We start from the raw sequence: 26,400 nt of genomic DNA, 5'->3' as shown, positions 1-26,400 counted from the left end.
GGAGGAGTGGCAGCAAGGTGTGTATGGGTCTTGGTGGCTGCTCTGGACATAAGTGTCAGCAAGGCCATTCGTGACATCAGGTCTGTGTGGTGGGGCGCACTATCCACCATGCCATCATTGGTCAGGGGGGACTTTGGTGTCTGGAGTCTCATGCGTGCCTTCAGTGTTAGAAACGCATTCTAAGATGGTTGTACCATTCTATTCCATTGTTCGGTTCAGGTAACGCCAGATTCAATTGCCCGATTGCAAATATCAATCAGGTACTTTCATTCTGTGACACAGAACCGTGCTAACAGGTAATGCAGCTGATGCCAGATTCCTCACGGCATAGTCTATGATCCTTTAGTCTCTGAAGTCTGGTCAGGACCAAGAAATAGGTGCATGTGGGGTTAAGAGTCTTGTATTTCCCTTCCCCCTCTTCTAACCGAGTCTAGTGCCTAGAGCACGTCACATAACGTGGTTGCATTACAGAGCCAGAAGCGTGTCTTCCAAGAAGGGGTAGCCATATCTGCTAAACCAAGAAGAAAAGAGGGGCTATGGTTTGCTCTGATCCCTGCAGACAGTATGCAAGTCAATCTGTCACAAAGCTGCAAATTGCAAATTCCCATACACACTAGTTGTCCTATACCCAACACGTTTGATGAAAAACATGCAGCCCCACCTACGTTTACAGCACAGCACTGGGAGGAAGGTATTCAAGGTTTATTGAAGCTCTTCTGATGGTCCCCTTGGAAAACTCTAAAGGTTAAAATTCAAAATTATTCCTTCCTTCCTTCCCCCTAGGGGACATGGCGATGCAACTGGTAAACACTACTCTTTCGGACTTGCAGCCACTTGATTGTCTTCAGGCAAGTCAGATGCCCAATGTCCGCACTGATCATGGGGACAGCCAGGAGATGGGCAGCACATCACAGAAACATTATTCATCCCTTTTGCAACTTGGGCAAAATAAACTAGCTTGTCATCTGTAAGAGTGGTTAATCTAAACATACATCTCTTTAACCTAATCGATGGGATTTCAAACCCTGAAACTGCTCAAAGGAGAAGTTCTATGAATTGACCCTTCAGGCTTACCTTTACTTAGTTGTAGTTAAAACAAACCCCACGAGGATTGCTTTATTTCATTGCCAAATATCAGGTCGCATTCCCTGCCCACATAATGTGACCAAATGTAAAGGCTGCACAAGTTGGCCCTTTTACGGCAGAGCAACGGATCAGAGGAAGTCAGTGTGTCAAAGGATGAACCACAGCCCATTCTGGGGAGGCTCTGTGTTTTGTTGAGGTAGGAGAGGATAGTTTATACATGAATGGAATGTCACTCTCCCCACACAGACGGTTCACTGCACTCAGCTCTGACTAAGATAAAGGGTGCCCATTTTGTAGAATTTCAAAGACTAGTGCAGCCCTGCAACTGTGCAATTTCAACCAGCTTAATACAAAAATAAAGGTACTAACAACCTTGGTATTTGTTTAGATGATACAGTGGAATAATAGCACAACTGAATGCCTACATTTTATTTTAAAAAATTACCTTTGTACCACCTTTAATAGAGGTGTCAGTTGCCATCAGCATAACTGTTTTTTAGACATTACTATGCAGAAAGACTGCTGTTATGTTGCATTCATACAGCACACTATACGTTTTTTTCATGGACACTTAATGTATGGAAGTGTGAGATATATATTTTCAATTTTATATAAATACAAATACAATCACATATATACAAATTCAATGAAAAAACTTTGGTAAAGGAAGGTTATGGTTACAAGAAAAACCGAAAACCCCCAGAAATCATTTGTGATGTCATCTTTGATGTCCTGGGTGTTAGTCTTAGCAGTGCACGGTGGTGGTGCGAGTTATGGTTGCTTAGTTTACCATAACTGGCGAATTTCTGGGGGTTTTCAGTTTTACTTGTAACCATAACGTCCCTTTAACAAAGGTGAATTTCTTTTTTCATTGAATTTCATAGGTTTTTATTAGTGCAGTTCCGGGACTTTTTTTTTTTATTGTCCCTACGGTTCGGCCATGTGTTTTTAAGCATAACTCGGTAGATCGTAGAAAACTTTCCTATGGACCTTACCCGACTTTTCGTCCATTAACGCACTCGAAATCAGCCGCCATTTTATGATAATCCTATCACTTGCCGCATCGCCCTGGCTCACCTGCTTTTGCGGCACTAAATCAAATCCCCCGCCCCTGAGCCTGACATCAGCAGACGCGTACCGCCCATTTCCCAACGCCAAAGCACGTTTCGTGTCAACAATCGCTGCGCCTCAGCTAATGAAGTGTCGCCATGGAAACGGCAGGACGCCTCTTTCCTCAATAAGTATAAACACACCGTTTCACAACACACAGCAGCAGATTTTCGATTCCATTACTCTCGCTGTGTTACTTTGAGTATTCTGTGACTCGTTTCTGTGCTCTGGTCAGCTACCTTCGTTGATTGTAACCCGTGTGAACAGATACCAGTACCACCGCTATAAATTATTTTACTTTCTTTACCACACAATGGCTACAATAATGCCGTATATGTACGAGCCCGAGTACACCGAGGAAGAACTACTGGAAAGGCAAGCACGCGAAAACGATGGGGATTCGGACGGCAGTTGGGAGGACCAGTCAACGGATGAAGAGCCTGGACCATGTCGCATGGACGGCGTCTCCACCTGGTGCACGTGCAATCGGTGCGAGCTAATGCCAACTGAGGAGGAGAACTGCTGCTGCCGTGAAAATTCCGGGTGCTTGGCCTACATTTCGGAAGGCGAGCCAAGTCCGCAATGCATCACCGAGCTGCCAGAGTTCAGGGAAGCCTGCCTCTCACGGACAGTGTTGAGGATGATGATGGTGCTTATGCACGAACTTTGCGGCACTGTTCGTCCGCGTAATCCGAGTAACGAGTAAGTATACTCTGGTTGTGATGTCAGTGATGCCACTACTATTTCATGGTCGTCTCCCACATATAAAACTACATCTACATATCATTCGAATGCATGTAAATTGGTTCCATGTTGTGCATTTTCTAGATAGAATTTTTTTCAAAGCAGAATGACATTTTTGTACCTGAATCGACAGTGATAAGAAAGTTGTCATTTTAATACAGTTTGCATCTTTCATTTTCACAGGTGGTACAGGCTGGTGGCCTATCGTTGCTTCACTTGGTGGCTTCACGGGAGGCTCGGACACCGCGTTCGGAGAGTAATACCTGCCTGTGCGGTACTTGCCATTAGACAACATTTCCCCAGCGACAGTGGACAATACCGCGGCTTTTCCCGGGATGTGCTGCAACCGCAACTTTACAATGTGTAATGTTTATTATTTATGTTCAATTGAAATTAAGATCTAAAATAAAACCCAACATATATTTTAACAATGGTTGTTTTGATTTGCCAAGCATCTCCCCTCACGCTGGACGGCCCCCTGCAATCCACATAAGTGTGTCTCCATTCACGAGTCTTCCTGTGTCTTGTCTGCACGACCACCGCCCCAATCCACCCCCCGCCCTATCAAAGGCAGTTCGCACCGGGGTACTTGCACTGGCAAGTGGAGCTGTCAGGGAGCGATAAAGGCCAAGAGGTGCCAAAGACCATGTACACTTCAAAGTGGTCTATAGAGCATGGGTTGTTGTTCCCATGTCTACCGCCAGACCCCGTGTCTCCTGCCAAGCATCTCCCCTCACGCTGGACGGCCCCCTGCAATCCACATAAGTGTGTCTCCATTCACGAGTCTTCCTGTGTCTTGTCTGCACGACCACCGCCCCAATCCACCCCCCGCCCTATCAAAGGCAGTTCGCACCGGGGTACTTGCACTGGCAAGTGGAGCTGTCAGGGAGCGATAAAGGCCAAGAGGTGCCAAAGACCATGTACACTTCAAAGTGGTCTATAGAGCATGGGTTGTTGTTCCCATGTCTACCGCCAGACCCCGTGTCTCCTGCCAAGCATCTCCCCTCACGCTGGACGGCCCCCTGCAATCCACATAAGTGTGTCTCCATTCACGAGTCTTCCTGTGTCTTGTCTGCACGACCACCGCCCCAATCCACCCCCCGCCCTATCAAAGGCAGTTCGCACCGGGGTACTTGCACTGGCAAGTGGAGCTGTCAGGGAGCGATAAAGGCCAAGAGGTGCCAAAGACCATGTACACTTCAACGTGGTCTATAGAGCACGGGTTGTTGTTCCCATGTCTACCGCCAGACCCCGTGTCTCCTGCCAAGCATCTCCCCTCACGCTGGACGGCCCCCTGCAATCCACATAAGTGTGTCTCCATTCACGAGTCTTCCTGTGTCTTGTCTGCACGACCACCGCCCCAATCCACCCCCCGCCCTATCAAAGGCAGTTCGCACCGGGGTACTTGCACTGGCAAGTGGAGCTGTCAGGGAGCGATAAAGGCCAAGAGGTGCCAAAGACCATGTACACTTCAAAGTGGTCTATAGAGCATGGGTTGTTGCTCCCATGTCTACCGCCAGACCCCGTGTCTCCTGCCAAGCATCCCCCCTCACGCTGGACGGCCCCCTGCAAACCGCATAATGCCACGACATATACACGTCATTCATTCACAAACACACCCCTGTTTCGAATTCTTTATAACCCACTTCATATTTATAATGAGAACTTCTTTGCACTTTGCTAGTCAACCCGTGAAGGTGCTGGTTATCTGCTCTTCGTCTCTGTGAACTTCCGTGACCACTTCGAGGAAACTCGTCAGTTTGCAACCTGTGAACTGCTCCCTGTTCTACGACAAGAAACTACTCTGATCCCTGCATCTAACTGTTTGCTCGTCAAGGTAAGGCCATGTACCATACTCATTTTGCGTCCAATTTCTTTTCGTTCAAGACAGTACATGCAAGGAACTAGTCACATGTTCTGAGTTTAGTCAAATTATTTTTCTATTTTTTTAAAGTTATTCAAATACTTATCCGCATGTGAATAACGTGTATAGTTCCAAGAACCAAAACATACCTTGCATTGAACCTTTTATGTATTTAATTTTTTAACACATTGGTATTCATAGAGAATTGTTGATCTTTACTTTTCAGAACTTTCCACAATGCCTGCCTGTTCCATTGGCGGTTGTCCTTCGAAGACCCATAATAAATCTGAAGGTACTATAATGCATGTTTTCCCTAAGACAATAGATCAGATAAGAGAATGGGTCCGATATTGCGGATATCCACCCTCTGAGCTTGAAAGTAGAGTCCTAGAAGTCTTTGCGGACAAGAGGGGTGATCGATACCGCATCTGCAGCAGGCACTTTACCTCTGACATGTACTCCACATCATTGCTAATAAAGAAGAACACACCGCGAGCGAGGCGAAAATTGCTCTCAACCGCTTTTCCCACTCTATTCGTCCACATCCCTCCACTGGTGAGTCAAGTTTACGTATTTATCTCTCGGCCTTGCGGTAGTGTGTAGCATTAGCTAACAATAATTTCCCCATTTATGTATCCACTCAATATGAAGGCGGAAGATTCTCCATCCGTGTCGTTATTGCAGTCATCAGCCACTTCAAGCGCCTATCGGGTAATCTTACTTGGCTATTCTGCCACTGACTTGTTTTAGGCATGTAAATCAATAGTTTTAATTTATCGTGTAATTATTTTACCTAATGGTACACCCTTGTACTCGTCCTCTAGTCTTTGTTTTCAGTTATAATTATTGTTATCCAAAATAATTCAAGTACTGTCTTTCAGGGAGATGCTGAGGAGTCCAACGTATTGACGACTACCGTTGATGTCACTCAGATGCTCGAGGTACGTTTCAGGACAGTTCCATCGATGGAGATAATCAGATCTTGCATTCTTGTAGCGTGATTGTTACACACAATGTTTCTTTCGTTTTTAGCCATTGATATGTCCTTCTGTCGTCGCCCTCCTATGTGTCTTCTTTTTTCAATATTGTGTTCATTACTAATGAAAGTCCTATGTTTCAGGGAGTCGATGGAGCATTAGTCCAAGAAGAAGGGGGAGCGTGCAGTTACGGGTCGGCGCAACAGCTTGCAGAAGTGTGCACCGCAGTTACATCGTCCCTTGATGTTCTTATGCATTTCGAGGTATGGATACTGACAGTTCGATGAAGCGAAATCATATGACGTGATTACATCCGCTATACTTCCTTCTTTATTAACGCAAGTACTATGTTTCAGGGAGATGACGGAGCTTCTTCTACAAGAACATCACCCCTAGTAGTTGATGCAGATTTCTGGGTGGTGACACTTCCAACGATCGAGCAAATCGAATCATATTTAGATATCCATTATTTATTTTAGACAACTGATCATTTGTGCAGGTCTATTTAGATGAGCCGTTCACGCCTGCACAAACTTTCTGTTCTTTTTATCAAAATAGAAAACCATACTAATGCAATTACTGTGTTTCAGGGAGTCACTGAAGCATCATCTTCAATAATATCATCAATGGAAGTCTATGAGGAGCCCGAGGTATGGATCTTGACAGTTCCATCTAACTAGATCAACAATGCGTGAATAATTGTCGTTTGAATGTTCTACACAGCGTTCATTCGTGTTTTGCTATTGAGATGTACGTGGGTATTGGTCCCCAAGTACATTTTGTGTTTTCGATATTATTATACATACTAATGAAAGTTCTATGTTTCAGGGAGTCCATGGAGCGTCAGTGCGTGATGGATGTGCTTATCAGGAAAACATAGTCGTTGCAGCGCAAGAGGAAGTGGAGACATGCACACACGAGTCGGAGCAACAGCGTCCTGATGTTGAAGTTCGAGGCAAGAAAGTTTCAAAGAAAAGAAAGCAAAAGAAGGTTAGTGTCCTGGTCACTATATTATGTTGTTTTTCACTGTTAATAGTTCAATACTGTAAGTTGTGTTTAAACTGAACACCCCTTTTCCAATCTGTCCTCTAGTTGCGAGTGGGTGTACGAACTAGATCTACACAGACAGTGAAGCGAACGAGAGATGTTGCTTGTCAAACCTTTTGGCAGGGACTTGAGACTGGAGAAGCATCGTGCCAATGGGAAGAATATGAAGTGATTGACAACGGAGCTATACCACCACCAGCCATTGATAGTGAATGTCCTCCTGGTAGTTCGGATGCAGTCGGAGATCAATTCCAGAATCCACACCCGCAAAAACTAAGACGGCGAGAAAGTTGAAGAAATTGTTTTATTCACCCATCGCCGGAGAAGGAACAGATGTTGCAATGGAAGAGAATGAAGTAGACGACAATGAAACACCATCAATATCACTGAACATAGCGGAAGACGATATCAGAGATTCTACCTTTCATGTGAGTGACATGTCCTCAACGTTACAGGCCGAACCAGCTGGGATGCAGAGTGACAGTATAAGGAAAGGGGCCAAATTCATTGTATTCGATAGTTGTTTGATTGATATTATTATTCGGATTAAATGTGGGCATTTGGTAGGTGGGGAAGTATGTGGGGAGCCATTGATTAATGTGACTCGTGCAATTCGAGGCACTAACCTTAAAATACATGCCACCTGTACAAAATATCATCCTTTCACATGGTCTGCACAACCTATGCTGGGACAACTGCCAGCAGGCAATCTACTTTGTGCAGCGGCTGCACTTTTTAGTGGTTCAAGTTTTAAAAAATTAGAGTCTTTCTTTCAGTTTGTGGGAATCCATTTCATTGCGAAAACTCAGTTCTACAAATACCAAACCGATTATCTATTTCCAGCCATTAGCGAAGCTTGGAGAATGGAAAAAATGTCTATTGATAGTACATTCGCGGGCAAACGGTTCAGGCTAGCCGGTGATGGACAGTGCGACAGCCCAGGATTTTCAGCCAAGTACTGCACCTACCACTTTCAGGACATGGAAAGTAAGAAAATTGTGAGTTCGGTGGTCGTGCAGGTGTCACAAAGTACATCCTCAGTGGCCATGGAGAAAGTTGGCTTTGTAGCATCATTGCAAGAACTACAATCGCGGGGAATGGTGATCGACCTGATAGCCACGGACAGACACGTTTCAATTGCCAAGACAATGAGAGAACAGTACAAAAATATAAATCACCAATTTGACGTTTGGCATCTTGCAAAATCAATCAATAAAAAATTGTCGGCTGCAGGTAAAAAAAAAAGAATTGCAAGGTATTTCACAGTGGTCCAAGTCAATCAGCAACCATCTTTGGTGGAGCTCAAAAACATGTGGAGGGTCGTTGGAAATTCTACTGGAAAAATGGCGGTCAGTAATGCCACACTGTACAAACGTTCACCGATGGAACACGAACCAACATTTCCACAATTGTGAACATGGCCATTTGTCCACAGAGGAGGCACGGAAGAAGAAGTGGTTGATTCCTTCATCACCCACTCACAAAGCCATTGAAAAGATTGTATTTGATAAAACTATAACAAAAGCTTTGAGGGGACTCACGGAATTCTGCCACACAGGAGATTTGGAGGTGTTCCACAATATGTGCCTCAAGTACAGGCCAAAACGATTGCATTTTGGCATGGAGGGCATGATAAATCGGACTCTTTTAGCGGTCTTGGCACATAACCATAATGTTGGCCGTCAACAAAGTAGGACGACCGGAACTTTAGGGACGCTTCGCTACAATAAGGCCTTCACTAAAAGAAGTAAACAATGGGTGATCAAACCAGTGTTTGAGGATATGCAATATGAGTTTATTGAGAAACTTATTGTTGACGTCCTAGATAGGCACATAAATGGAGTTGTGAACGAACCTGTGCAGGGGACAACTGCATTGCCACCCAACATTGCATCTGTTCCATGTCCACCTAAAGAAGAACTCATTGAGAAATACACATCACGGTTTAAATGATTGTAATTTGATTGTCTGTTCTCTCAAGTCTCCTCATGTCGCAGGCCCATTGAATATGTGTATCTAGCCAACCTTGTTCATTTGCGCATTAAATTAAACCAAACAGTAATATAAATCATTTTTCAATAAATATAGAATCTCTCCGTATTTATGGTTCTGTGTGGCTGCAAAGCACGCAGACAAAATGCAAAGATGGAGTGTAAATTTCAAGTCCTGTGAGAATGCCTTACACTGAATGTAGCTAACTTGGAATGTGTGCTCGTTCAAAGTGAAGGTCAGCTGCTTTGATTTTTTCTCGGGTGCCAGAATGGCCCACGACTCAGAATAAGGTTCTATTGTATTTTGACCTTGACAGGCCTGGACCACGTAAGAAACGATAATGAATATAATTTCAGAAACGAAAGCCATTTCATGTTCGTTCATTAGAAGAAATAACGTCGGCATAGAAGGAGTGGTATTTCGGGGCTGCCCTACGCACAGACGCAATGGAAAATGCAAATATAATGTAAGTAACTCTTTAGATGAGTTTATACCGCAATTTAATTACTATACAGTAGCTTTAAAGACGGGTTAAGTTGTACTTGTTCGTTCTATGTGGCATGTTGTTTTGTACCGCGCACTATCTTGGGGAGAACCGTCTACTTTTACGGAAGCACCTCAAAACCTTTGCTTCTGCTTTCTCTCTCCCTCTCCCCTGCTACAACTGGTCCACTGTCTGCGATCTCGGTCCTGGGCCCTTCCACTCTCCACCTGCACTCCCTGTCAACCCCTGCACTGGGGGACTGTCTCAGTATCCTACAGCCCCCCCTTGACGTTTAAAACCCAGTTGCACTGTCCTAGCTATGAAATAATTTCCCGACCGAATATATAAAATGAATAATTTTAATAAAGATCTGATGGTGAGACTAATTTCATTGTTTATGTTTTTCAAACAGGTACATCATGCATTACTGCATGTGTCACGAGTACCAGACACCGGCGGACGGTTTTTTTAACCGCCAGTTGCTTCTCCGCGTGAACAACGTTACCACCCTGACCATTTTATGGGACGATCGCCAAGTACAAGTATGCCCTTATGCGGTACTAACGGCTAGATGCAACATACAGACCGTTGTGGTGGCCTAGTGCCTCGTTGTTGGAACAGCCATGCGATTATCAGTGCGACCGAAGAGCTTATTATATCGTAAACCAACACCCTGTTTACTGCACACGAACATCGCTTGCCTCAAGACGAACTATTTTGGATCGAGAGCAAATAAAAATGAAAATCGCTGAATATTCTCTAAACATTTGATGTCCAATAAATGTACTTTGCCAAATGTACAATCTTGCAGTTTGCTTTTAAACCACAGTTTGATATTCCGAATTGTGGCGCTGTATTGTGAGATGATCTAAGACCCTGTGTACAGCAAAGGAACATCGCGTGCCTCGAAACGAACTATTTTGGATCGAGAGCAAATAAAAAAGAAAATCGCTGAATATTCTCTAAACATTTGATGTCAAATAAATGTACTTTACCAAATTTACAATCTTGCGGTTTGATTTAAAAGTAGTTTCATATTGCGAATTGTGGCGCGCTGTGTTGCGAGCTGATCTGTGTTGGTTTCCGGGTTCTGTGTGGAGTCGCGTAGAAGACGCCTGGGCGCGTTTGCCTACGCAGCACAGTCACGTCACGGATAGAGGCGGGGAATATGAATGTTTTGATAAAGTCTGTTTCAGGGGCGGGGGATTTGATTTAGTGCCGCAAAAGCAGGTGAGCCAGGGCGATGCGGCAAGTGATAGGATTATCATAAAATGGCGGCTGATTTCGAGTGCGTTAATGGACGAAAAGTCGGGTAAGGTCCATAGGAAAGTTTTCTACGATCTACCGAGTTATGCTTAAAAACACATGGCCGAACCGTAGGGACAATAAAAAAAAAGTCCCGGAACTCTCCTTTAACCATAGCGTCCCTTTAACAACGTTTTTTTAGTGAATTTCATGGGTTTTTACCAGTGCATGCTATTTTCCTACAACTTACTAATATCATACTTACCCAATATAGCAATATTTGTGTCCAATTTACAAAGTGTCACCTTAAAACTCTGCCATTTTCCAACTTCTAGCATCATTTGTAACTCTTCTATACACTTTTTGCAATTATTTCAACTGATTTCGCATCCGTAGACGTCTACGAACATCTGACTTCATTGCGGACCTTCCGGACAGTGCCACATGAGCATACGCTGGCGCGCGGCATGATGATTTTTCCGAGAACCCGTGTGCACTTAGCAATAAGATCTGTGCTTTGCGGACAGTTCAGAACTGCATTTTCTACTGATCTAGGAACTTTCAACTTCAGAATTTCCCTTGCACAGCTCCTACACCTATTCCTACTCATTATCCATTAACAATCTAGTACACAGTACATACTTGGAAGGTTTTCAAAACTTATATTTATCTTAAAAAGTTGCCCTCTAAGTCAATCAGAGTCCTGTCCACGGACCGAATAGGGAAGTGTGTCTGCCGTGCGGACATAGATATCACTAATTTTTTTAACTTACATTTTGGTTGTTTTAAAAAAAACTACTGGACGGATTTACACCAAATTAACAAAAGCACGCTTTCTGGACCAAGCCGCCGCTCCTGCCGCAAACTTGGTGAAAATCCGTCCAGCGGTTTGGGCTGTAGGCGTGAGCAAAGTTTTTCTCCATTCAGTCTAGGGAAAAAAATGAGATTTTAGGACCCCCCTATAACTTTGCCCCACCTTCACAAAACTTTGCAAATAAATTCAGAGCGGGCCATATACTTTTTTGCATAGTTTGGTGAGGATTCATCCAGGGATAGCAAAGTATAAGCCACCCAAAAAGTGCTCTTCCTATGGGTTTAGCAACGTAACCATAACTACTGGGCTGCTACTGCATGCCCAGTAATATTAAAGAATTATCAAAATGCATTCCTCCCACAGTAGCTTTCTATCCTTCGAGTACCTCCTGAATTTCCAACCACATTTTCGCTGAACCCATTATAAGCGATATAGCATTACATTTCAAAATGTAAGACCATTTACAAACAGTGACACCACTATTTTCCACATATTTCATCATGTACCGCTTTCTAAGATGGTCTAAGCTGAGACCGAGGGAGCATCGAAGAGCCCAGTCCCCGGTCGCGAACTTAGACAGAATGGGCCGCGCAGCAGCTCAGCCGGCACCACTCTCCGTCCCGCAACCCCGGCAGGACAGGTGGACAGACCAAGCAAGAGGCTGCGTGAAAGCAGGCCCGTTGGACGTGAGCTGCATCAAGGAGGGTCCGTGGGCCCTCCCCCCGGGGGTGCGCCAGAGTTCAGCATCCCGCTCCGGGACCCTGCCGCACTCTGGTCCGCGCCCACTCGGGCCCGAACGTAACATATATATTTGAGCCGTAGGCCAGGGGCGCCCACCCGCCCCGGCCGGGAACCAGCCCAGTGGCAGAGCGGATAACTCTGCGTGGACCCACGGGGGGGCTCCACCATACGCGCCACCCCCCCCCCCCGACGGGACACGCGTGGCCCAGGTGTGGGGTGGCCACGCCCCGTGCCCTGTCTTGGTCTCGGAGCGGAGTGGACGGCACACGGAGCTCCCTCAGACACGGAGCCCCCTGCCGCAATCCACAACCCCACGCCCGGCAACTTCCCGAACTGGGCCCTCAAAAAGAGCCCACAGAACTTTGCGTGCTCCCACGTGGCCCCAAATCCCAAGAGGCCCACCAAATCAAAATAAACAAGTAGAAGAAGTGAAAGTCAGCGGACCAGTAAGTGCCCCAGACCCACGCTAATCACAGTGGGACGGAACATTATCCAGTGACACCTGAACACCAAGCACCGACAATAAAGACATTGCCCCCCTCGGGCCCCAGCATAAAGCATCAGTAGCTATTCGACACCCCTGCAGCTACTGAGGGCTCCAGAACGCTCCAAGCCGAAGAAACTCCCTCCCTGCCCATTAGGTTGGGCACCTTGCCACGGGAGCACTTCATAGCAACGCCAGTCTTCGTTCACTCAGGCAAAATACCACAACTGGCAGCCTCGAACCCAACACACATGACCAGTGGGCCACTCATATAACCCCTGCGAAGTATACCAACGACGCCCACGATGAACAAGGCAAAGGGTTCACTGTCGCATCGAAGGCTGTTCGGAGGGTTGGTATCCCAAACTTGGGGCGTGCGCCCTCCTCCGAACAAACGACACTGTCGGATTTTCTGTGGTACGGATAAGCCATCAGCTGGTCCCCGACTGGGTCGGCACAGGCGCAAGAGGCTAGCAGCGACAAAGGGAACCAGAGCAACCAAGTACTTCCCCCGTGATTCAAATTGAACCGCGGGCCCCTAATGAAGAGACTGACCACACGCAAACCTTCCAGTGGCCACGCACAAGACATCCTGAACACTGGGGGGGCGCCCTTGGAATTGCATCAGACCCATTAATAGACGCCTAGTTAAACGGAGGGTAGGGCCCCTGGACTCAGGGCGAGTGCCTCCTCCCTCCCCGCAGATGCTACAAGCACACCATAAGACAGAGAGACGCCACCTTCACCCCGGCAGAGCGCGCCGGACACACAACGCCTCAGCACAACACCAAAGCCTGCCCCCGCATGTGGAAAAAGTGACAGCCCACGACACAAATCCCTCCCAACACATCAAGACATCTCCCTGACGTGTCAACAAAGAACGTTAAGTTCCCCCAGGCCCCGCTGCCGAAATTGTACACATCACACTATTCTGCACTGGGACCCACGCACCACTACCACAGGAGGCCCGCACCACGTCTTTGCCGGAAACGGGCAGTCCCCATAACCATCCTGATCATGGTCAGACCAAACAACACTAGGCACCGCCTAGCGAAGCCTGATATAGGTCCCCCATCTACGAGGTGCCCATTGCAACGGCCCGGAATTACTCTAAAAGCATCCCACAACAAGATAGTACAGCGGGTAAGGCCCCCACAATAGGGGTGTGTGCCTCCTCTGATACAACAATTGCTGTATGAACATTAAAAGCAAGTTAGCCAGATACGCATACGCTCCACTCCTCCCGAGCTCCGACCACGAAACTATAATGTCTACCGAAGCTTCAGAGACGGCAGCGGCAGCTACCAAGGGCGATATTCCTGCTCTCCTGAGCGAAATCAAAAACATGGGGGCCAGTCTCGGCGGCAAAATTGACAGGATGACACAGAGAATGGATAACATCGAAGAGAGACTGGAAGGCGTTGAGAACAATCAAGCCTCGATAGATACCCTTGAAACACAAATGGATCTCAGGATACGCAACATAGAGAAGAGGGAAGAAGAAATTCACCTCAAAATGGACGATTAAGAAAATAGAGAAAGAAGGAACAACCTACGGTTTTTCGGAATACCGGAGCACGATGGAGAAACAGAAGAGGACCTCAAAAAAACAATACACGATATCATTAAAGTGATAGTCCAGTAAAAAAATGTATTTAAAAAATAGATAGGCAACATTAAAAAAAAAACTAGCACTTTTTTTTAAACTTCCTATGTAAAATTTTGAGCTATTCAAGCTCAAAATTCGCAAAAGCAAGCACATGGGCGCATCCATTTTGTGAAATGGATGCCCTCCTGTGCTGGCTTTTGCGGCACTAATGAAGGAAAAGCCAGCCAGCTGTAGTAAACAAAAGCTACCGCTGGGTGGCTTTTCCTTCATTGGTGCTGTACGCGGAGGACGGGGACCGGAGACCAGAGCAGGAAAGCTGCAGCTGAATCTCGGTAAGTGCTATTTATTTATTTTTTTTAAATAAGCACTAGCTGCGTTTTTTTTTCTAAGTTTTCCGGGCTGGAGGAGCCCGGAAAACTTAGAAATAAAACCGCAGCTTTAAAAACGTTGTATTTATGTTTGCGGTCGCTTTTGAAGCGACCGCAAACATAAATACAACGTTCTGTTTGAAAACGCTGCGGTTTTTCTTTCCAGATTTAGGCAGAAACACTGCAGCATTTAGCATTTCCCATTTGGGGCTCTCGGGCCCCCCAGGGGAGCACCGGAGACCCAAAGTGAAAGCCCGAATGCGAAGTGATCCTAGGAGGAGACCTTAATACGTGTATGGATCCAGAATGGGACAGACAAGCAGGCAACCCACTCGCCGCCAGCCCACCCGAATCCGGACGCTCAGAGGTTGCAGACATGATGGATGCCTACAAACTTAAAGACGCATGACGACATATAAACCCGAGACAAACAGGTTTCCCGTTCTACTCTGCACCCCACGCTACGTTCACCAGAATTCACTTCATAACTCATCAAGGCGATGTCCGAATCCAATATATCTCCTGTAACATGGTCGGACACGATATGGTAACGGGCACCATCAGTTGGTTGGCGCTCCCCCAGAGAAGCTCTAAGTGGTGCTGCAACGAGACACTCTTGAAGGACCCGGTATTCCGAGACCAACTTAGGCAAGACATTGACCAGTATTTCGAACAAAACAACACAGGTGAAATTCCTGCGAACACAGTATGGGAAGCAGGTAAAGCCACATGGAGAGGGATACTCATCAAAGAAGGAGCAGCAAAGAAAAGAGAAAGCCTACTTATAGAAAACAGGTTCCGAAAGGAAATAACCCAGTTGGACCACATTGACCAATCAGCTGGCCCTGATAGAGCCCAAAAAATTGAGGAAGCCAACGACAAGAGAGAGGAACTGCAGTGATTAGAAACTGATCACATTGTGAGCAAACTTCAATATCTAAAGCAAAAAAACTATGAAAAAGGGGATAAGGCAGACGCCCTACTTGCCGCAAGGCTCTGAGGGCAATGCAGAGAACGATGGGTGCCCACAATACAAAGTGAGGAAGTGCCCCACAGAAACCGTCCTCCCAATATACCAGAAGCCTTTGCCAGCTTCTATGAGAAACTATACACCTCAGATGCCGCCTCACACCCGGAGGCGATTACAGAGTACATGAACAAAATATCCCTCCCGAGCCTACCCTCGGACATAGCACAAGCCATCGACGCCCCCATCACAGAAGAGGAAATAGAAGAGGTGATTAAAAGACTCCCAACAGGGAAAGCCCCTGGAAATGATGGCTACACTGCAGGGTTCTACAAAACCTTCATGGACGTCCTCCTCCCATTCATGGTCGAGCTCTTCAATACCATCCTCCAATCGGGCTCTGCCCCCGAATCCTTCTCAGAGGCACTCATAACAGTCATACCCAAGAAAGGCAAGGACCCCAAACTGTGTGCATCCTACCACCCAATTTCCCTCCTAAACATGGATGCCAAAATCTACACGAGAGTCCTCACCGCGCGGCTCGAGTCACACATGCCCGCCATAATCCACAACGACCAAATGGGATTCATCCTAGGCAGACAGGGAGCAGACTCCACCCGGAAGACCCTTCACCTCATACACAAGGCCAAGAATGGCACTTCCTGGAAGCCACATAACAGAAAATAGGCCTGGGCCCTACTCTCCGACGAGGAATCAAGGCAGTCTACACAGAGCCACGAGCATCCGTGATAGAGAACTCCCAATGCTCCCGCTGGTTCCCCCTTAGCAGAGGGACAAGACAGGGTTGTCCTCTCTCGGCAATACTTTTTGCGCTGTCGCTGGAACCGCTGGCACAAACACTTTGAATTAACAATGGCATAGAGGGGATGCGAGTGAATGGCAGAGAATATAAGCTAGCTTTGTATGCAGATGACATCCTGCTCCATGTGCAGAATCCGCTCTCTTCGATTCCCCAAGCGATCCACCTTATAGAAGAATATGGTGCACTGTCAGGCTTCAAAATGAACAGAACCAAATCCATCCTTTTCCCACTCCACGAACCCACCCCGGACCAACAAATGAACCTCGAGCGCTTGGGACTAATTATCGGAGGCCCAACACTAAGATACCTAGAGGTCAACCTAACGAGAGATATCGCACACCTATATGAGGCAAACTTTCCACAACTTCTCGACGCCCTCAAAGCGGACCTCGCTAAATGGAAACACCTCACGATTTCCTGGATGGGTCGTCTGAATGCTATCAAGATGGTAAGTCTTCCACGCTTACTATACCCCTTCCAGGTCCCCTGAGTGACAGTCCCAGAACAATTCTTCAAACAAGTGAAAAGGGCAATAACCGAATTCTTATGGGAGGGAAAGAAGCCAAGAATACTGTATGAAACCCTGATACTACCCAAAGAGCAAGGAGGGGGTAGGCCTTCTGGACATCGAACGATACTACCAAGCGGCGCACCTAAGAATCCTTATCCCACACCTACGAGACAGAAAGGATCTGCAATAGGTCCAACTGGACAACGACAACCTAACTCCAGCAACTCTAGCAGAATGGCTATGGGTCCCCAGACTAAAGCTCACCAGAAGATTATGCAACTACCCAATATTGGGGACAATATGGAACATATGGAAGGAAGGGAAAGGAATGACTGGCGTCACCACATGGACTTCCCCCCTGAGCCATCTCTGGTCCCCCGGAATCAGAGAAGAAATCCCTAAACACGCCAGATATCAAGTTTGGTTTGATGCCGGACTTGAAAGGGTTGGCCAGCTGTGGGGAAACGACAAATTCATAACAATAACCGAGCTAGAAGAAGCCCTCCAACTGCACCCGATCCCAATCTTCTTGTACCTACGTTTGAAAGGCGTCTTATCCAAAAGGGGATGGAAAGCCAAGACACGGAGAGAGCTTACGACCTTTGAAAAAATCCTGGACACGACCACCGTAAACAAAGGCCTGATAGCGCGCATGTACAACGCCTTGATTTGCAAAGAGCAAGCTCTGAGCCCGCGACTCAAAGAAAGATGGGAAAAGGACTTTGGCAGAGAATTCGACCAGCAGGCATGGGACAGAATTTGTGAAACACCCTCCCGAATATCCTTCGCAGCTCAATATAAGCTGCATGCAATAAAGCTACTCCACAGATGGCAGTATGACCCATACAGGCTTTCAAAAATGTACCAGACTGCCAGCCCGAGATGCTAGTGACAATGCGGTATGGATGCCGACTATTGGCACATGTGGTGGGGTTGTCCCAATGTTTGTATATACTGGCATGAAGGCCTAGGATGGATCAAACAGATAGATGGTATTGAACGAGAGTTATCCCCTCTACTGACTCTTTTTGGCTTGGAGCAGGAGGATGAGGAAATGATCAGGATAAAGGGACTTGCATCCCCACTGCCATTGGCTGTGAGAGCTGGCCTGGTCATTAAATGGAAATCCCCACACCTTCCAAGTAAAAAGGATTGGATAATGATTGCAATAAACATTTACACAATGGAAAGAATCACTGCAGCCCTCCATGACAGGGCCGCACGACATGAGGAAGTCTGGTGTGACTTTGCCAGCCAGTATATCACAGGCACAGATGAGAACAACCCACCGCGCCAAGGACCCTAGAAAGCACCACGCCCCAACATGAATCAACACCACCCAACTAATTGCACGCCAACCATGCCTGTCGCAAACCCAGTCACAAACTCTGAACCCAAACCGCTCAACCGCTTGTCCCGTCAACCGCTAAACAAGAGCAGATCTTACGCCAATGAACTGGAAGAATTAAGAACATTGCTGTGGGGAGGGAGTAAGAAGGGAGGGAGTCTAAAAAACAACATTCAATAGGGGGGGAAAGTTACTCAATATTATATTATTACTTAGGTTTCACGATTATGTAACATTGATGCAACAATGCGATCATAATACGCACATATATGTATCACCCTTATGTTAAAAACGAATAAAACTTAAATTTAAAAAAATAAAAAATAAGAAAGGGTAGGAAGAAGTTGAAACTTGTACTTTAGTGCAGTGCACTGAATGTTCCCTAAAACAGCAGGCGCATTTGTTTGGGTGTTTGTATTGCGTATGGGAGGGGGCGTGGCGATGGGGGTTTGTGGGGAGCGGGACAGAACACCAGGAAACATAGTTCCACTACTTTTCGTACACTTCGACCACTGCACCAGAGTGCAAGGTGCTTGATCGATTGGGGACCTCAAACGCCGCCACTGGGCCAAAACAAAGAAACTGCCATTCTTCCACCTGACACAGGCCTTAAAGCGGGCATACTGAAACGAGGCACGGCCAGGATAGTGCATCAAGGATCCTTTGATTCTTTCTCCCTGCTGTCCATACGGCAGCCGGCCTGATTGAAGGGTGCTATGTTTAGGGGAAGTATCTGTTAAGTCCTGTTAATTTCTAATAGAGCTTAGGGCCACTCTGCCCAAATTCTCCATTCAAATCCTGCAGCCAAAACGCAACTCTGCAATCCTGCAGATGATGACCTCAACAAGACACACCTTAAACTCCCCCGCCAACTGGATTCTACCTGACCTTTGCTCCCTCAGTGTAAACAGATTTTCGCTACTCTGTTCATTTCATGAGCATGCTTTACTAACAGTGATTGTTTGAGGTTACTCACATCTATCAAGCAACAGAGTCACCACCCCCAAATTATTTTGAAAGCCTCATTAAATCCAGAAGTAATATATAGCAAACCTGTGGTAAACATCTAAAGGGGAAATGAATTCCTAGGTGTTATTCCCTATGATAGGCCGCTCTACCCCTCATTAGTGCCAAACTCTATCATCGACCACTTTAAAGAGTCGATGCTCATCGGACCTCCAAGCAAGGCCTCTAACCCTTTTAGCTAATATGACAAACCGAAACATGGACTATCCTTCTCGCATCCCTTTGACAAACTGCAGATAATTAGCAAATCAATACACATGGTTCTTTAAGAAGAAAAAACATTAAAAAAGAAAACCTTAAGGTAAATCAAGACACTCATTTTGCTGAGTTGTACTACACTATTAAAAATAAGGTACGGTGTACAGCTATATTACTGCACACACAACATATCGACTTCTAGGGATGTATGTTCAAATCGTTTTTTCTACTATATAAGCCTTGACACCTCCATCAGTGAAGGTACCGAGTGGGATGCTAACCTTTCAACATTTACCCGTCGCAAAATTACCACCAATCCCCATAACTCAGTAACCAGCCAAACACTGTATTTAAAGTTTGTATTTATTTGCAGAAAATGGATGCCAATTTCGATCAGAAATGACTTGCAATAACACATTAACATATGACAGAGACATACCCGAAAGGGTGCCTGTGCATTAGCATAAAGAGGAAAACAAGGGATAATCCCATCTCTGAGAGTGTGAACAAAGTCCAGGGTAAAAACACACACAAAAATGCTGACTTGCAAAGGTAACATTAACGTGGGGGGAGGGCCAAGCGCTGCTCCCCAAAGAAGAGTTTGGTACAAATATACATCACATCATTAGGTGGCACACAAGGGAGTGGTGGGGTCAGGTGGGCAAAATACACAGGCGGGGAACTCCTACTTAGGCCAGTAGGTGAAGTTTAAGAGAGTGTGCTTTGAAGATGCTGGATAATTTACTACCAAAACTCCATGCATTCCCGAATAACCAAGGAGATATTAGGTTCATCTAGTAAGTGCATGTGGTGACCCCTCGAGGTCAGACACTACCCTTGCTCACTTCCATAACACAAAATATGTCTGAACTCCACAACCCGATAAGCAAAAATAGCCCCTGGCTCCTAGCTCAAATTACCCACATACAAGAACAACCTACTAGCGTTAATTTGATTTTGATTTTGAAAATTTCTTGAGTGCACCAAATAGACTTAACTGCATTTGGGCGCAGATGTAACTATACATCATTGACAAGAATTTGTATGAGTTGCATGTGATCTGTGACACACCTCTCTTATCTAAATAAGAATGTTTTTAGCCTTCCTCTAAACAGCTCGCTAGTCTGGGATGTCCGAATCTCCATCGGAAGCTGATTCCAAAGTTTAGGGCCAAACACCCCAAACCTTTTGTCACCCCTGGAGACTCGTTTGGCCTGGAGTACACACATCAGCATTTCCCCTTCTGACTGTAGATCTTTTTTGGGGTGGTAACAACGCACACTAGTGCTACGGTACTCCGGTGCCAATCCATGCCAATCCATTCACACATCGGTACATCAGGCAGGCAACCTTAACCTTGATTCTATCTTCCACTTTCAGCCAGTGTAAGGATCTACGTAGGGCGGAGACATGCTCCCTCTTCCCTAAGTGACCAACCAGCCTGACCGCTGCATTATGGGCCTTCTGTAATCTGTTCATCTGGCCTATCGGGGTGCCTGCCGGCAGGCTGTTGCAATAGTCCAAGTGTGAGTTGGTCATTGCCCCTATCACTAATGCCTGGTCTTCCTTAGGAATGTATGGGAGCACGTCGCTCAACGTTCGAGAGAGTAATGTACTGCCTTCACTTTGGCACCCACCTGGGCTTCACTGCCCAGGTTTTCCTGCCAGAGGCACCCGAGATTTTGAACTTTTCTTGAATATTGCAGTTCCTCATCAGGGATCCGGGGTGCCGGATTTTGTCTTTCTCCCGTCATTTTTCCCTCTGGCCTGAATAATATCAGCTCAGTTTTCGTTGCGTTCAACTGCAGATGGTTTTCTGCCATCCATTGTTTGATTTCTTACATGCATTGGTTAACCTTCTCGAATGCCTCTTCTAGATTATCCACCTCGACATAGACCTGGGTGTCGTCCGCATAGGAGTGAAACCGCACCCCATACTTCCTCAATACGTCGAGCACCGGACGAATGTAGAGGTTGAATAACAATGGGGAAAGTGCTGAGCATTGAGGGACTCCACACTTTAGCCATAATATCTCAGAGAGAAAGCCCTCCAGGGTGTCCTCTTGGGTGCTATCTTTGACACGAGTGACTCCAAACTCGGCAGTCTTCATTCCAAGCTTCTCAGGTGCCTCCGAGGGCATACAACCTACCCCATCAACTGAGACAAACAATCCATCCCCTAACCCCCTGAGACCTAAATGCCTCTCAACCACCTGATTCGGCACCCTTAATTGCATACAGGATGGTCATAATCTGTATATTTATATAGCGCTTCATGCAGGATTTCTCCATCTGAGTGCTGTAATAACAGGTTGTATTACCCACTTTATGATACAGCAATTGGCCGATTATTGCAAAATACAGGCAGGCCCCATGTCAGAAGCAAGCACTTACTCGTGAGCTGCCCACCCATGAATTTACAAATCATGAGGCCTGCATTTGCATGTCACGGCAACACTGCACAACGGCTCATTAATGTGGGCATTAAATATGTCAACATGATCACAGCGTGCATATATTGTCAGCAAAATGTATGCATTGTTACCAGATGCAGAAGAATGACACACACTGACTGGTTCTGCATTATAAATGAGTACATGTGCTGTGATGCATGCATTTGTCCCGCATAAACAGCATGTGTGGGAAATAAAAGTGCCTCTATTCTATATGGCAATAAGTGTCACATCCCAAGCGCATGCGCATATAATGCACAAGTAAATAGCGAATGTCAGGAAAACATGCAGAGAAACAGGAGGTGGCCTTTGAAGTCATTTCTGAACATTTCAAATGAGGGTCCTCATGGCAGACATAGCCAAGGAGGAACAAGGACGGTCAAGAGGAGGATGAACAAAATGTTTTTCAGAGTCAGAGGTGGAAGTCTGAATAGCCTTTGTGGAGTGGAAGAGCATATGGTTCAGCTCCTCCACCTCTGAGGCAACACAACTATTGAGTCTTAAATACTGTGAAACAGAGCATCAATGCTCTGGGTGTCCAGCTAAAGGCATCATGAAAATGTGGGCTGATATGAAAGGGCGCACTAAAGAAAAAGAGGTCATGCTGGTGGCACTGCCACTTCTGGGTATAAAACATGATTCCCCAGACACCATCATCACTGCAATTGGAGGAGTGGTCACAATAGAGACTGCTAAGGGTAACTAAGCATCAGTCCTCTTACTAGAACTCAAGCATGCACGCGAGGCATAGTGCCCTGAAAAATAACAATGCCAATGGGTGAGGGTGGATGAAAAGACACAGGATGCAGGTGACCCTGGGGCACTAACGGTGTGAGCGCAGCTTTTGGAATGAGGAGCATGCAATGCATTTCCCTATATATGACAATAACAATGCCAGCATTGCTAATTGCACGTATGGTGTTGTCACATATTTATGCATGTAGAAACGTGTGATGAACCCCCATCACGTTTGATGAGGATCCATGTGCTGATATGCCCACCCCTCAAGGGGGATAGTAAGGAGGTTAAAGTTGTTGGATGAAGACTTGACTAGACTAGTGACACCATCACCACCCAGGCACCATCGACCAGAAACTAATAAAGAGGCTAAATGGTTATGATGCCCTAAGGAAGTTGACAAATATTCCTCACCCAGTGGAGTGTGGTTTTGTGACCAAATGACAGTGTAGGCCACAAGCACTACAAGATTGAGCATGGATGACATTCTGGACATACTTGATTACTTTGCTGTCGCCATTTACTCATGTTTCGGATATGGGGCAAGTGCTGTGTGGGGATTGTTTTGGGGCAAAACAGACAGTTTGAAATTGAGGTGAGCTGGGAGCTATTTAGCTCCTGCTTGTAGCCTAGAAGAGCCTGGTCAGCTTGACACCAACAGCTACCAGGAACTACATTTGACTCTGTAGGCCAATGAATGCAGAACAAACACACCTATGTCAATGTAACTCTCTGCATATGGGACAATAGATAAATACACATTAGGACACATCTATATGACATTTAAAACATAAGGGGTCATCAATTATGGACGAAATTATAGGTTTGCATCTTATGCGGAAGTTTGATTTGTGGAACGCTATGTACTAGCTCCTTATTCGCAAGTGGTAGCTCGTGGTCACTGGTTAATGTTGGATACCCAGGAGCTGCTTTTAGCTCCGGCCTATCCAATGCTAATTTTGCGCCATGCAGTTGATCACTTTTTGTGCAAATACATATTTTTCTTTCCTTCTGCATCCAGGCGGGTGGTTATATATATTTCCATGCCCCCTCCTTGCTTGCATGCCTCGTACTTACGGTTTTGCATGATTTCGCCCCTCTATGTGTGCTTTTGCCAGACATATTATGCAATGTAGCTGTTTACTTTCTTCACATGTTGCATCTTGGAATTGCGCACATATGTAAAAACTGTGCATCTTTTCCTCGAGTAAATGAGGGCTACACAAACACGCATTTTATGGTGCATGCCTCACATGAGCAAGAAACCCAGCCCCTAATGTCCAAGACTGCAAATATCTGCCCTATATGACCTGATTTATACCAGTATTTAAAATGTAAATGTAAAAAGCCCAATTCGCCATGGTCACTAGAGAGCAATAGTCACAGCCGGTAACTTTTTGCTATTTGGAGTAACAGAAATACATTTAATTTTGAAAGTATAAGCAGTTTTGGTGCAACACACTTTCTATGTGCCCATAAATTACCATAAATGAAAAGATGTTTTTTGTCCTCATATCCTTATAGGACATCTTCAGATCTGATCTCTGTGTGGCTCTGATCCGAACACAAACCCAGCAGTGCAGGCGGAAGCAAAAGGGCACATACCTGCCTATAGGTACGAAAAGCAGGACTAAAGAGGTGTGGACTGCAACTTGCGGAATCCCAGACGTTTTTGGACAATAACTCCCATGATCCCTCACCGTTGAATATGCTGTGTAGAGTTGATGGGACTTGTAGTGCAAAACATCTGGATAACCAAAGGATGTACACCCTTCCACCGATCCTTACACCACATATTCAAGGAGAGCAAATGCATGGATTCAAGTGGCAGTTGAGAACTGGTGATCCCATTTTCTCTGTTTCCCTGAAGCTGCCAGCTGGGTACATCAGTTTCCAGATCTGTCTCGTTTCCTTAAGGAAAGAGATTTAATACAAGAACTGCAATTTATCTGAAGAAGTCTCCCAGCAAATAAAAGTTTACAGCCTCTTGTTTTGGCAAACTCCACTTAAACACGCCCACTTCCTCTACTGTACTTATTCACCAGGGTATTTACATTTTTCTGATGTATGGCCAATCCCTTAAAGTGCTTGTAGGAACACAGTGAAAGTGTGCAGTATCAGTACAGGTATCTAGGTTTTCAGCCCTGTGTGCATTTTTCCTGCGGTTTAGTGGGAGACGTGGCAGCCTGAGCTTTGCACACTGTGGGCTGCGGGCAGGCGGTGCTGTCTCTGCCGTCAGCTGTGCGCGCGGAGATCACCTATGAGAAGCAGTGTGGGACGGGGCTGAGTACTGACTCAGGCACTTCCCTGGCACCAAATCAAGGAATACGGCCTGCCGGTGACAGACGATGCGCTACACAGACCGAGCAACACGTGGACTAAGCGAATAAACAACAGAGTTGCCACGTCAAACATGTCGCAGGGACAGGCAGCGCACACAGCGGGCAAAAAAACACGAACTACGCACACACAGGCACTTTACGGAGATGGGCACTACTAAAACGCAACGGCACGGCGGTCACATGAGGAAACACACTGCATTAATTAAAACACACATCGAGGACACAAATACACTGCTGTGACATTTAGCAAAAAACAAAGACAAAAACAACAAAGAAAACCACACACAATACACTACATACACATATTTGAGACTGAAACTTACACCAAGCAACCACATGAAACAAACGGACAGACGTGAACAAAACAGGCACCCACACTAAACAGAAGCCCAAATAGAAACACCATATAGTGATGGGAAATGTAACGATAACAAGCTAACTAAGCACGGGAAACTCCATAGATACACACACAACAGACACCAACTTCACTGTGACCGTGAAAACAAACACTCTCGCCAGAGACAAAATGAGTGGGGGCAAGCTGTGATGGCAAACACACTAGGTATAACAAAGCACAACACAACGTTAACACCCAATATAATCTGATACAAACGCATAAAGAGGCGAAACGAATTTACCCAGACAAATCATATATGCAGACACCTGGAATCTAGGAGTTACTACTACACTCCTACATGCTCCTGCTTCACTAACAACAATATTACAATGAGATGACAGATATATCATTAACATCATAAATACAAACAACTACGAGTACACGGGAAAAACACATTGACACTCGAGTTGAAGTCCACAGTCCCAGACTGATGCGACGCAGGTATGCAGGCAGCTTCCTGGGGGGCAACAGGCTCATTGGGCAGAGGACTGGCACCAGTTTACATACGTCAGTGCCACTCTCACCGGTGAATGGGAAGCCTGCCCAGGACACTGGCTACCCGCGCGGGCCTTGTACTGGAGTCGTGTTGCTCACCTGTGTGCCCTGCCTCTCCCGCGCCCGTCGCCTCCTCCCGAGGTCCCGGCTCAGCACCGGCTGCTAGACAGCGGCCGTAATGTGAAGTGCCACGTCAAGGCACAGCTCGAGCGCGAGCTCGCGGGAGGAGACGCACGCGCGCGCGGAAGAGAACGACCCAACGCACGAGCAGGCAGATCTGACTCCACTATATTGTCACCAGGCGTCCGCTGGCAAAAGAAGTGCAACTTCCTACAAACACAACTCCGAGACTGATCCTGTTCATGAAGTGATATGGATGGGCTGGAAAAACTAGCAAAAATTGCTGTAGATAGATAAGTGCTAAGGTTTTCTACAGTTTTCCTGAAGTACACAATGCACAGGACATGAGAGTGAACGAGTACATGTTTGCTAGTTCATATATACAAAAAGAAAAAACGCATACAGGATAAGCCTTCT

At 46.1% G+C, this 26,400-nt stretch overlaps 1 protein-coding gene across 1 annotated transcript in view; it reads right to left on the bottom strand.

The window, feature by feature from the left end:
* SEC24D (SEC24 homolog D, COPII coat complex component) overlaps nucleotides 1-26,108 on the bottom strand; it is a 658,686-nt gene extending 632,578 nt beyond the window's left edge. The window contains exon 1 of the mRNA XM_069630689.1: nucleotides 25,963-26,108. The gene's annotated coding sequence lies outside the window, so the exon portion shown is untranslated. The remainder of the gene's footprint in view (nucleotides 1-25,962) is intronic.
* Nucleotides 26,109-26,400: the final 292 nt, after the last annotated feature.

The sequence above is a fragment of the Ambystoma mexicanum genome, chromosome 6q (genome assembly GCF_040938575.1).
Source record: "Ambystoma mexicanum isolate Mex_15411 chromosome 6q, UKY_AmexF1_1, whole genome shotgun sequence".
NCBI classification, from domain to species: Eukaryota; Metazoa; Chordata; class Amphibia; order Caudata; family Ambystomatidae; genus Ambystoma; species Ambystoma mexicanum.
Note: the sequence above shows the minus strand (reverse complement) of the source record. Positions and strands in the feature narration are given on the sequence as shown.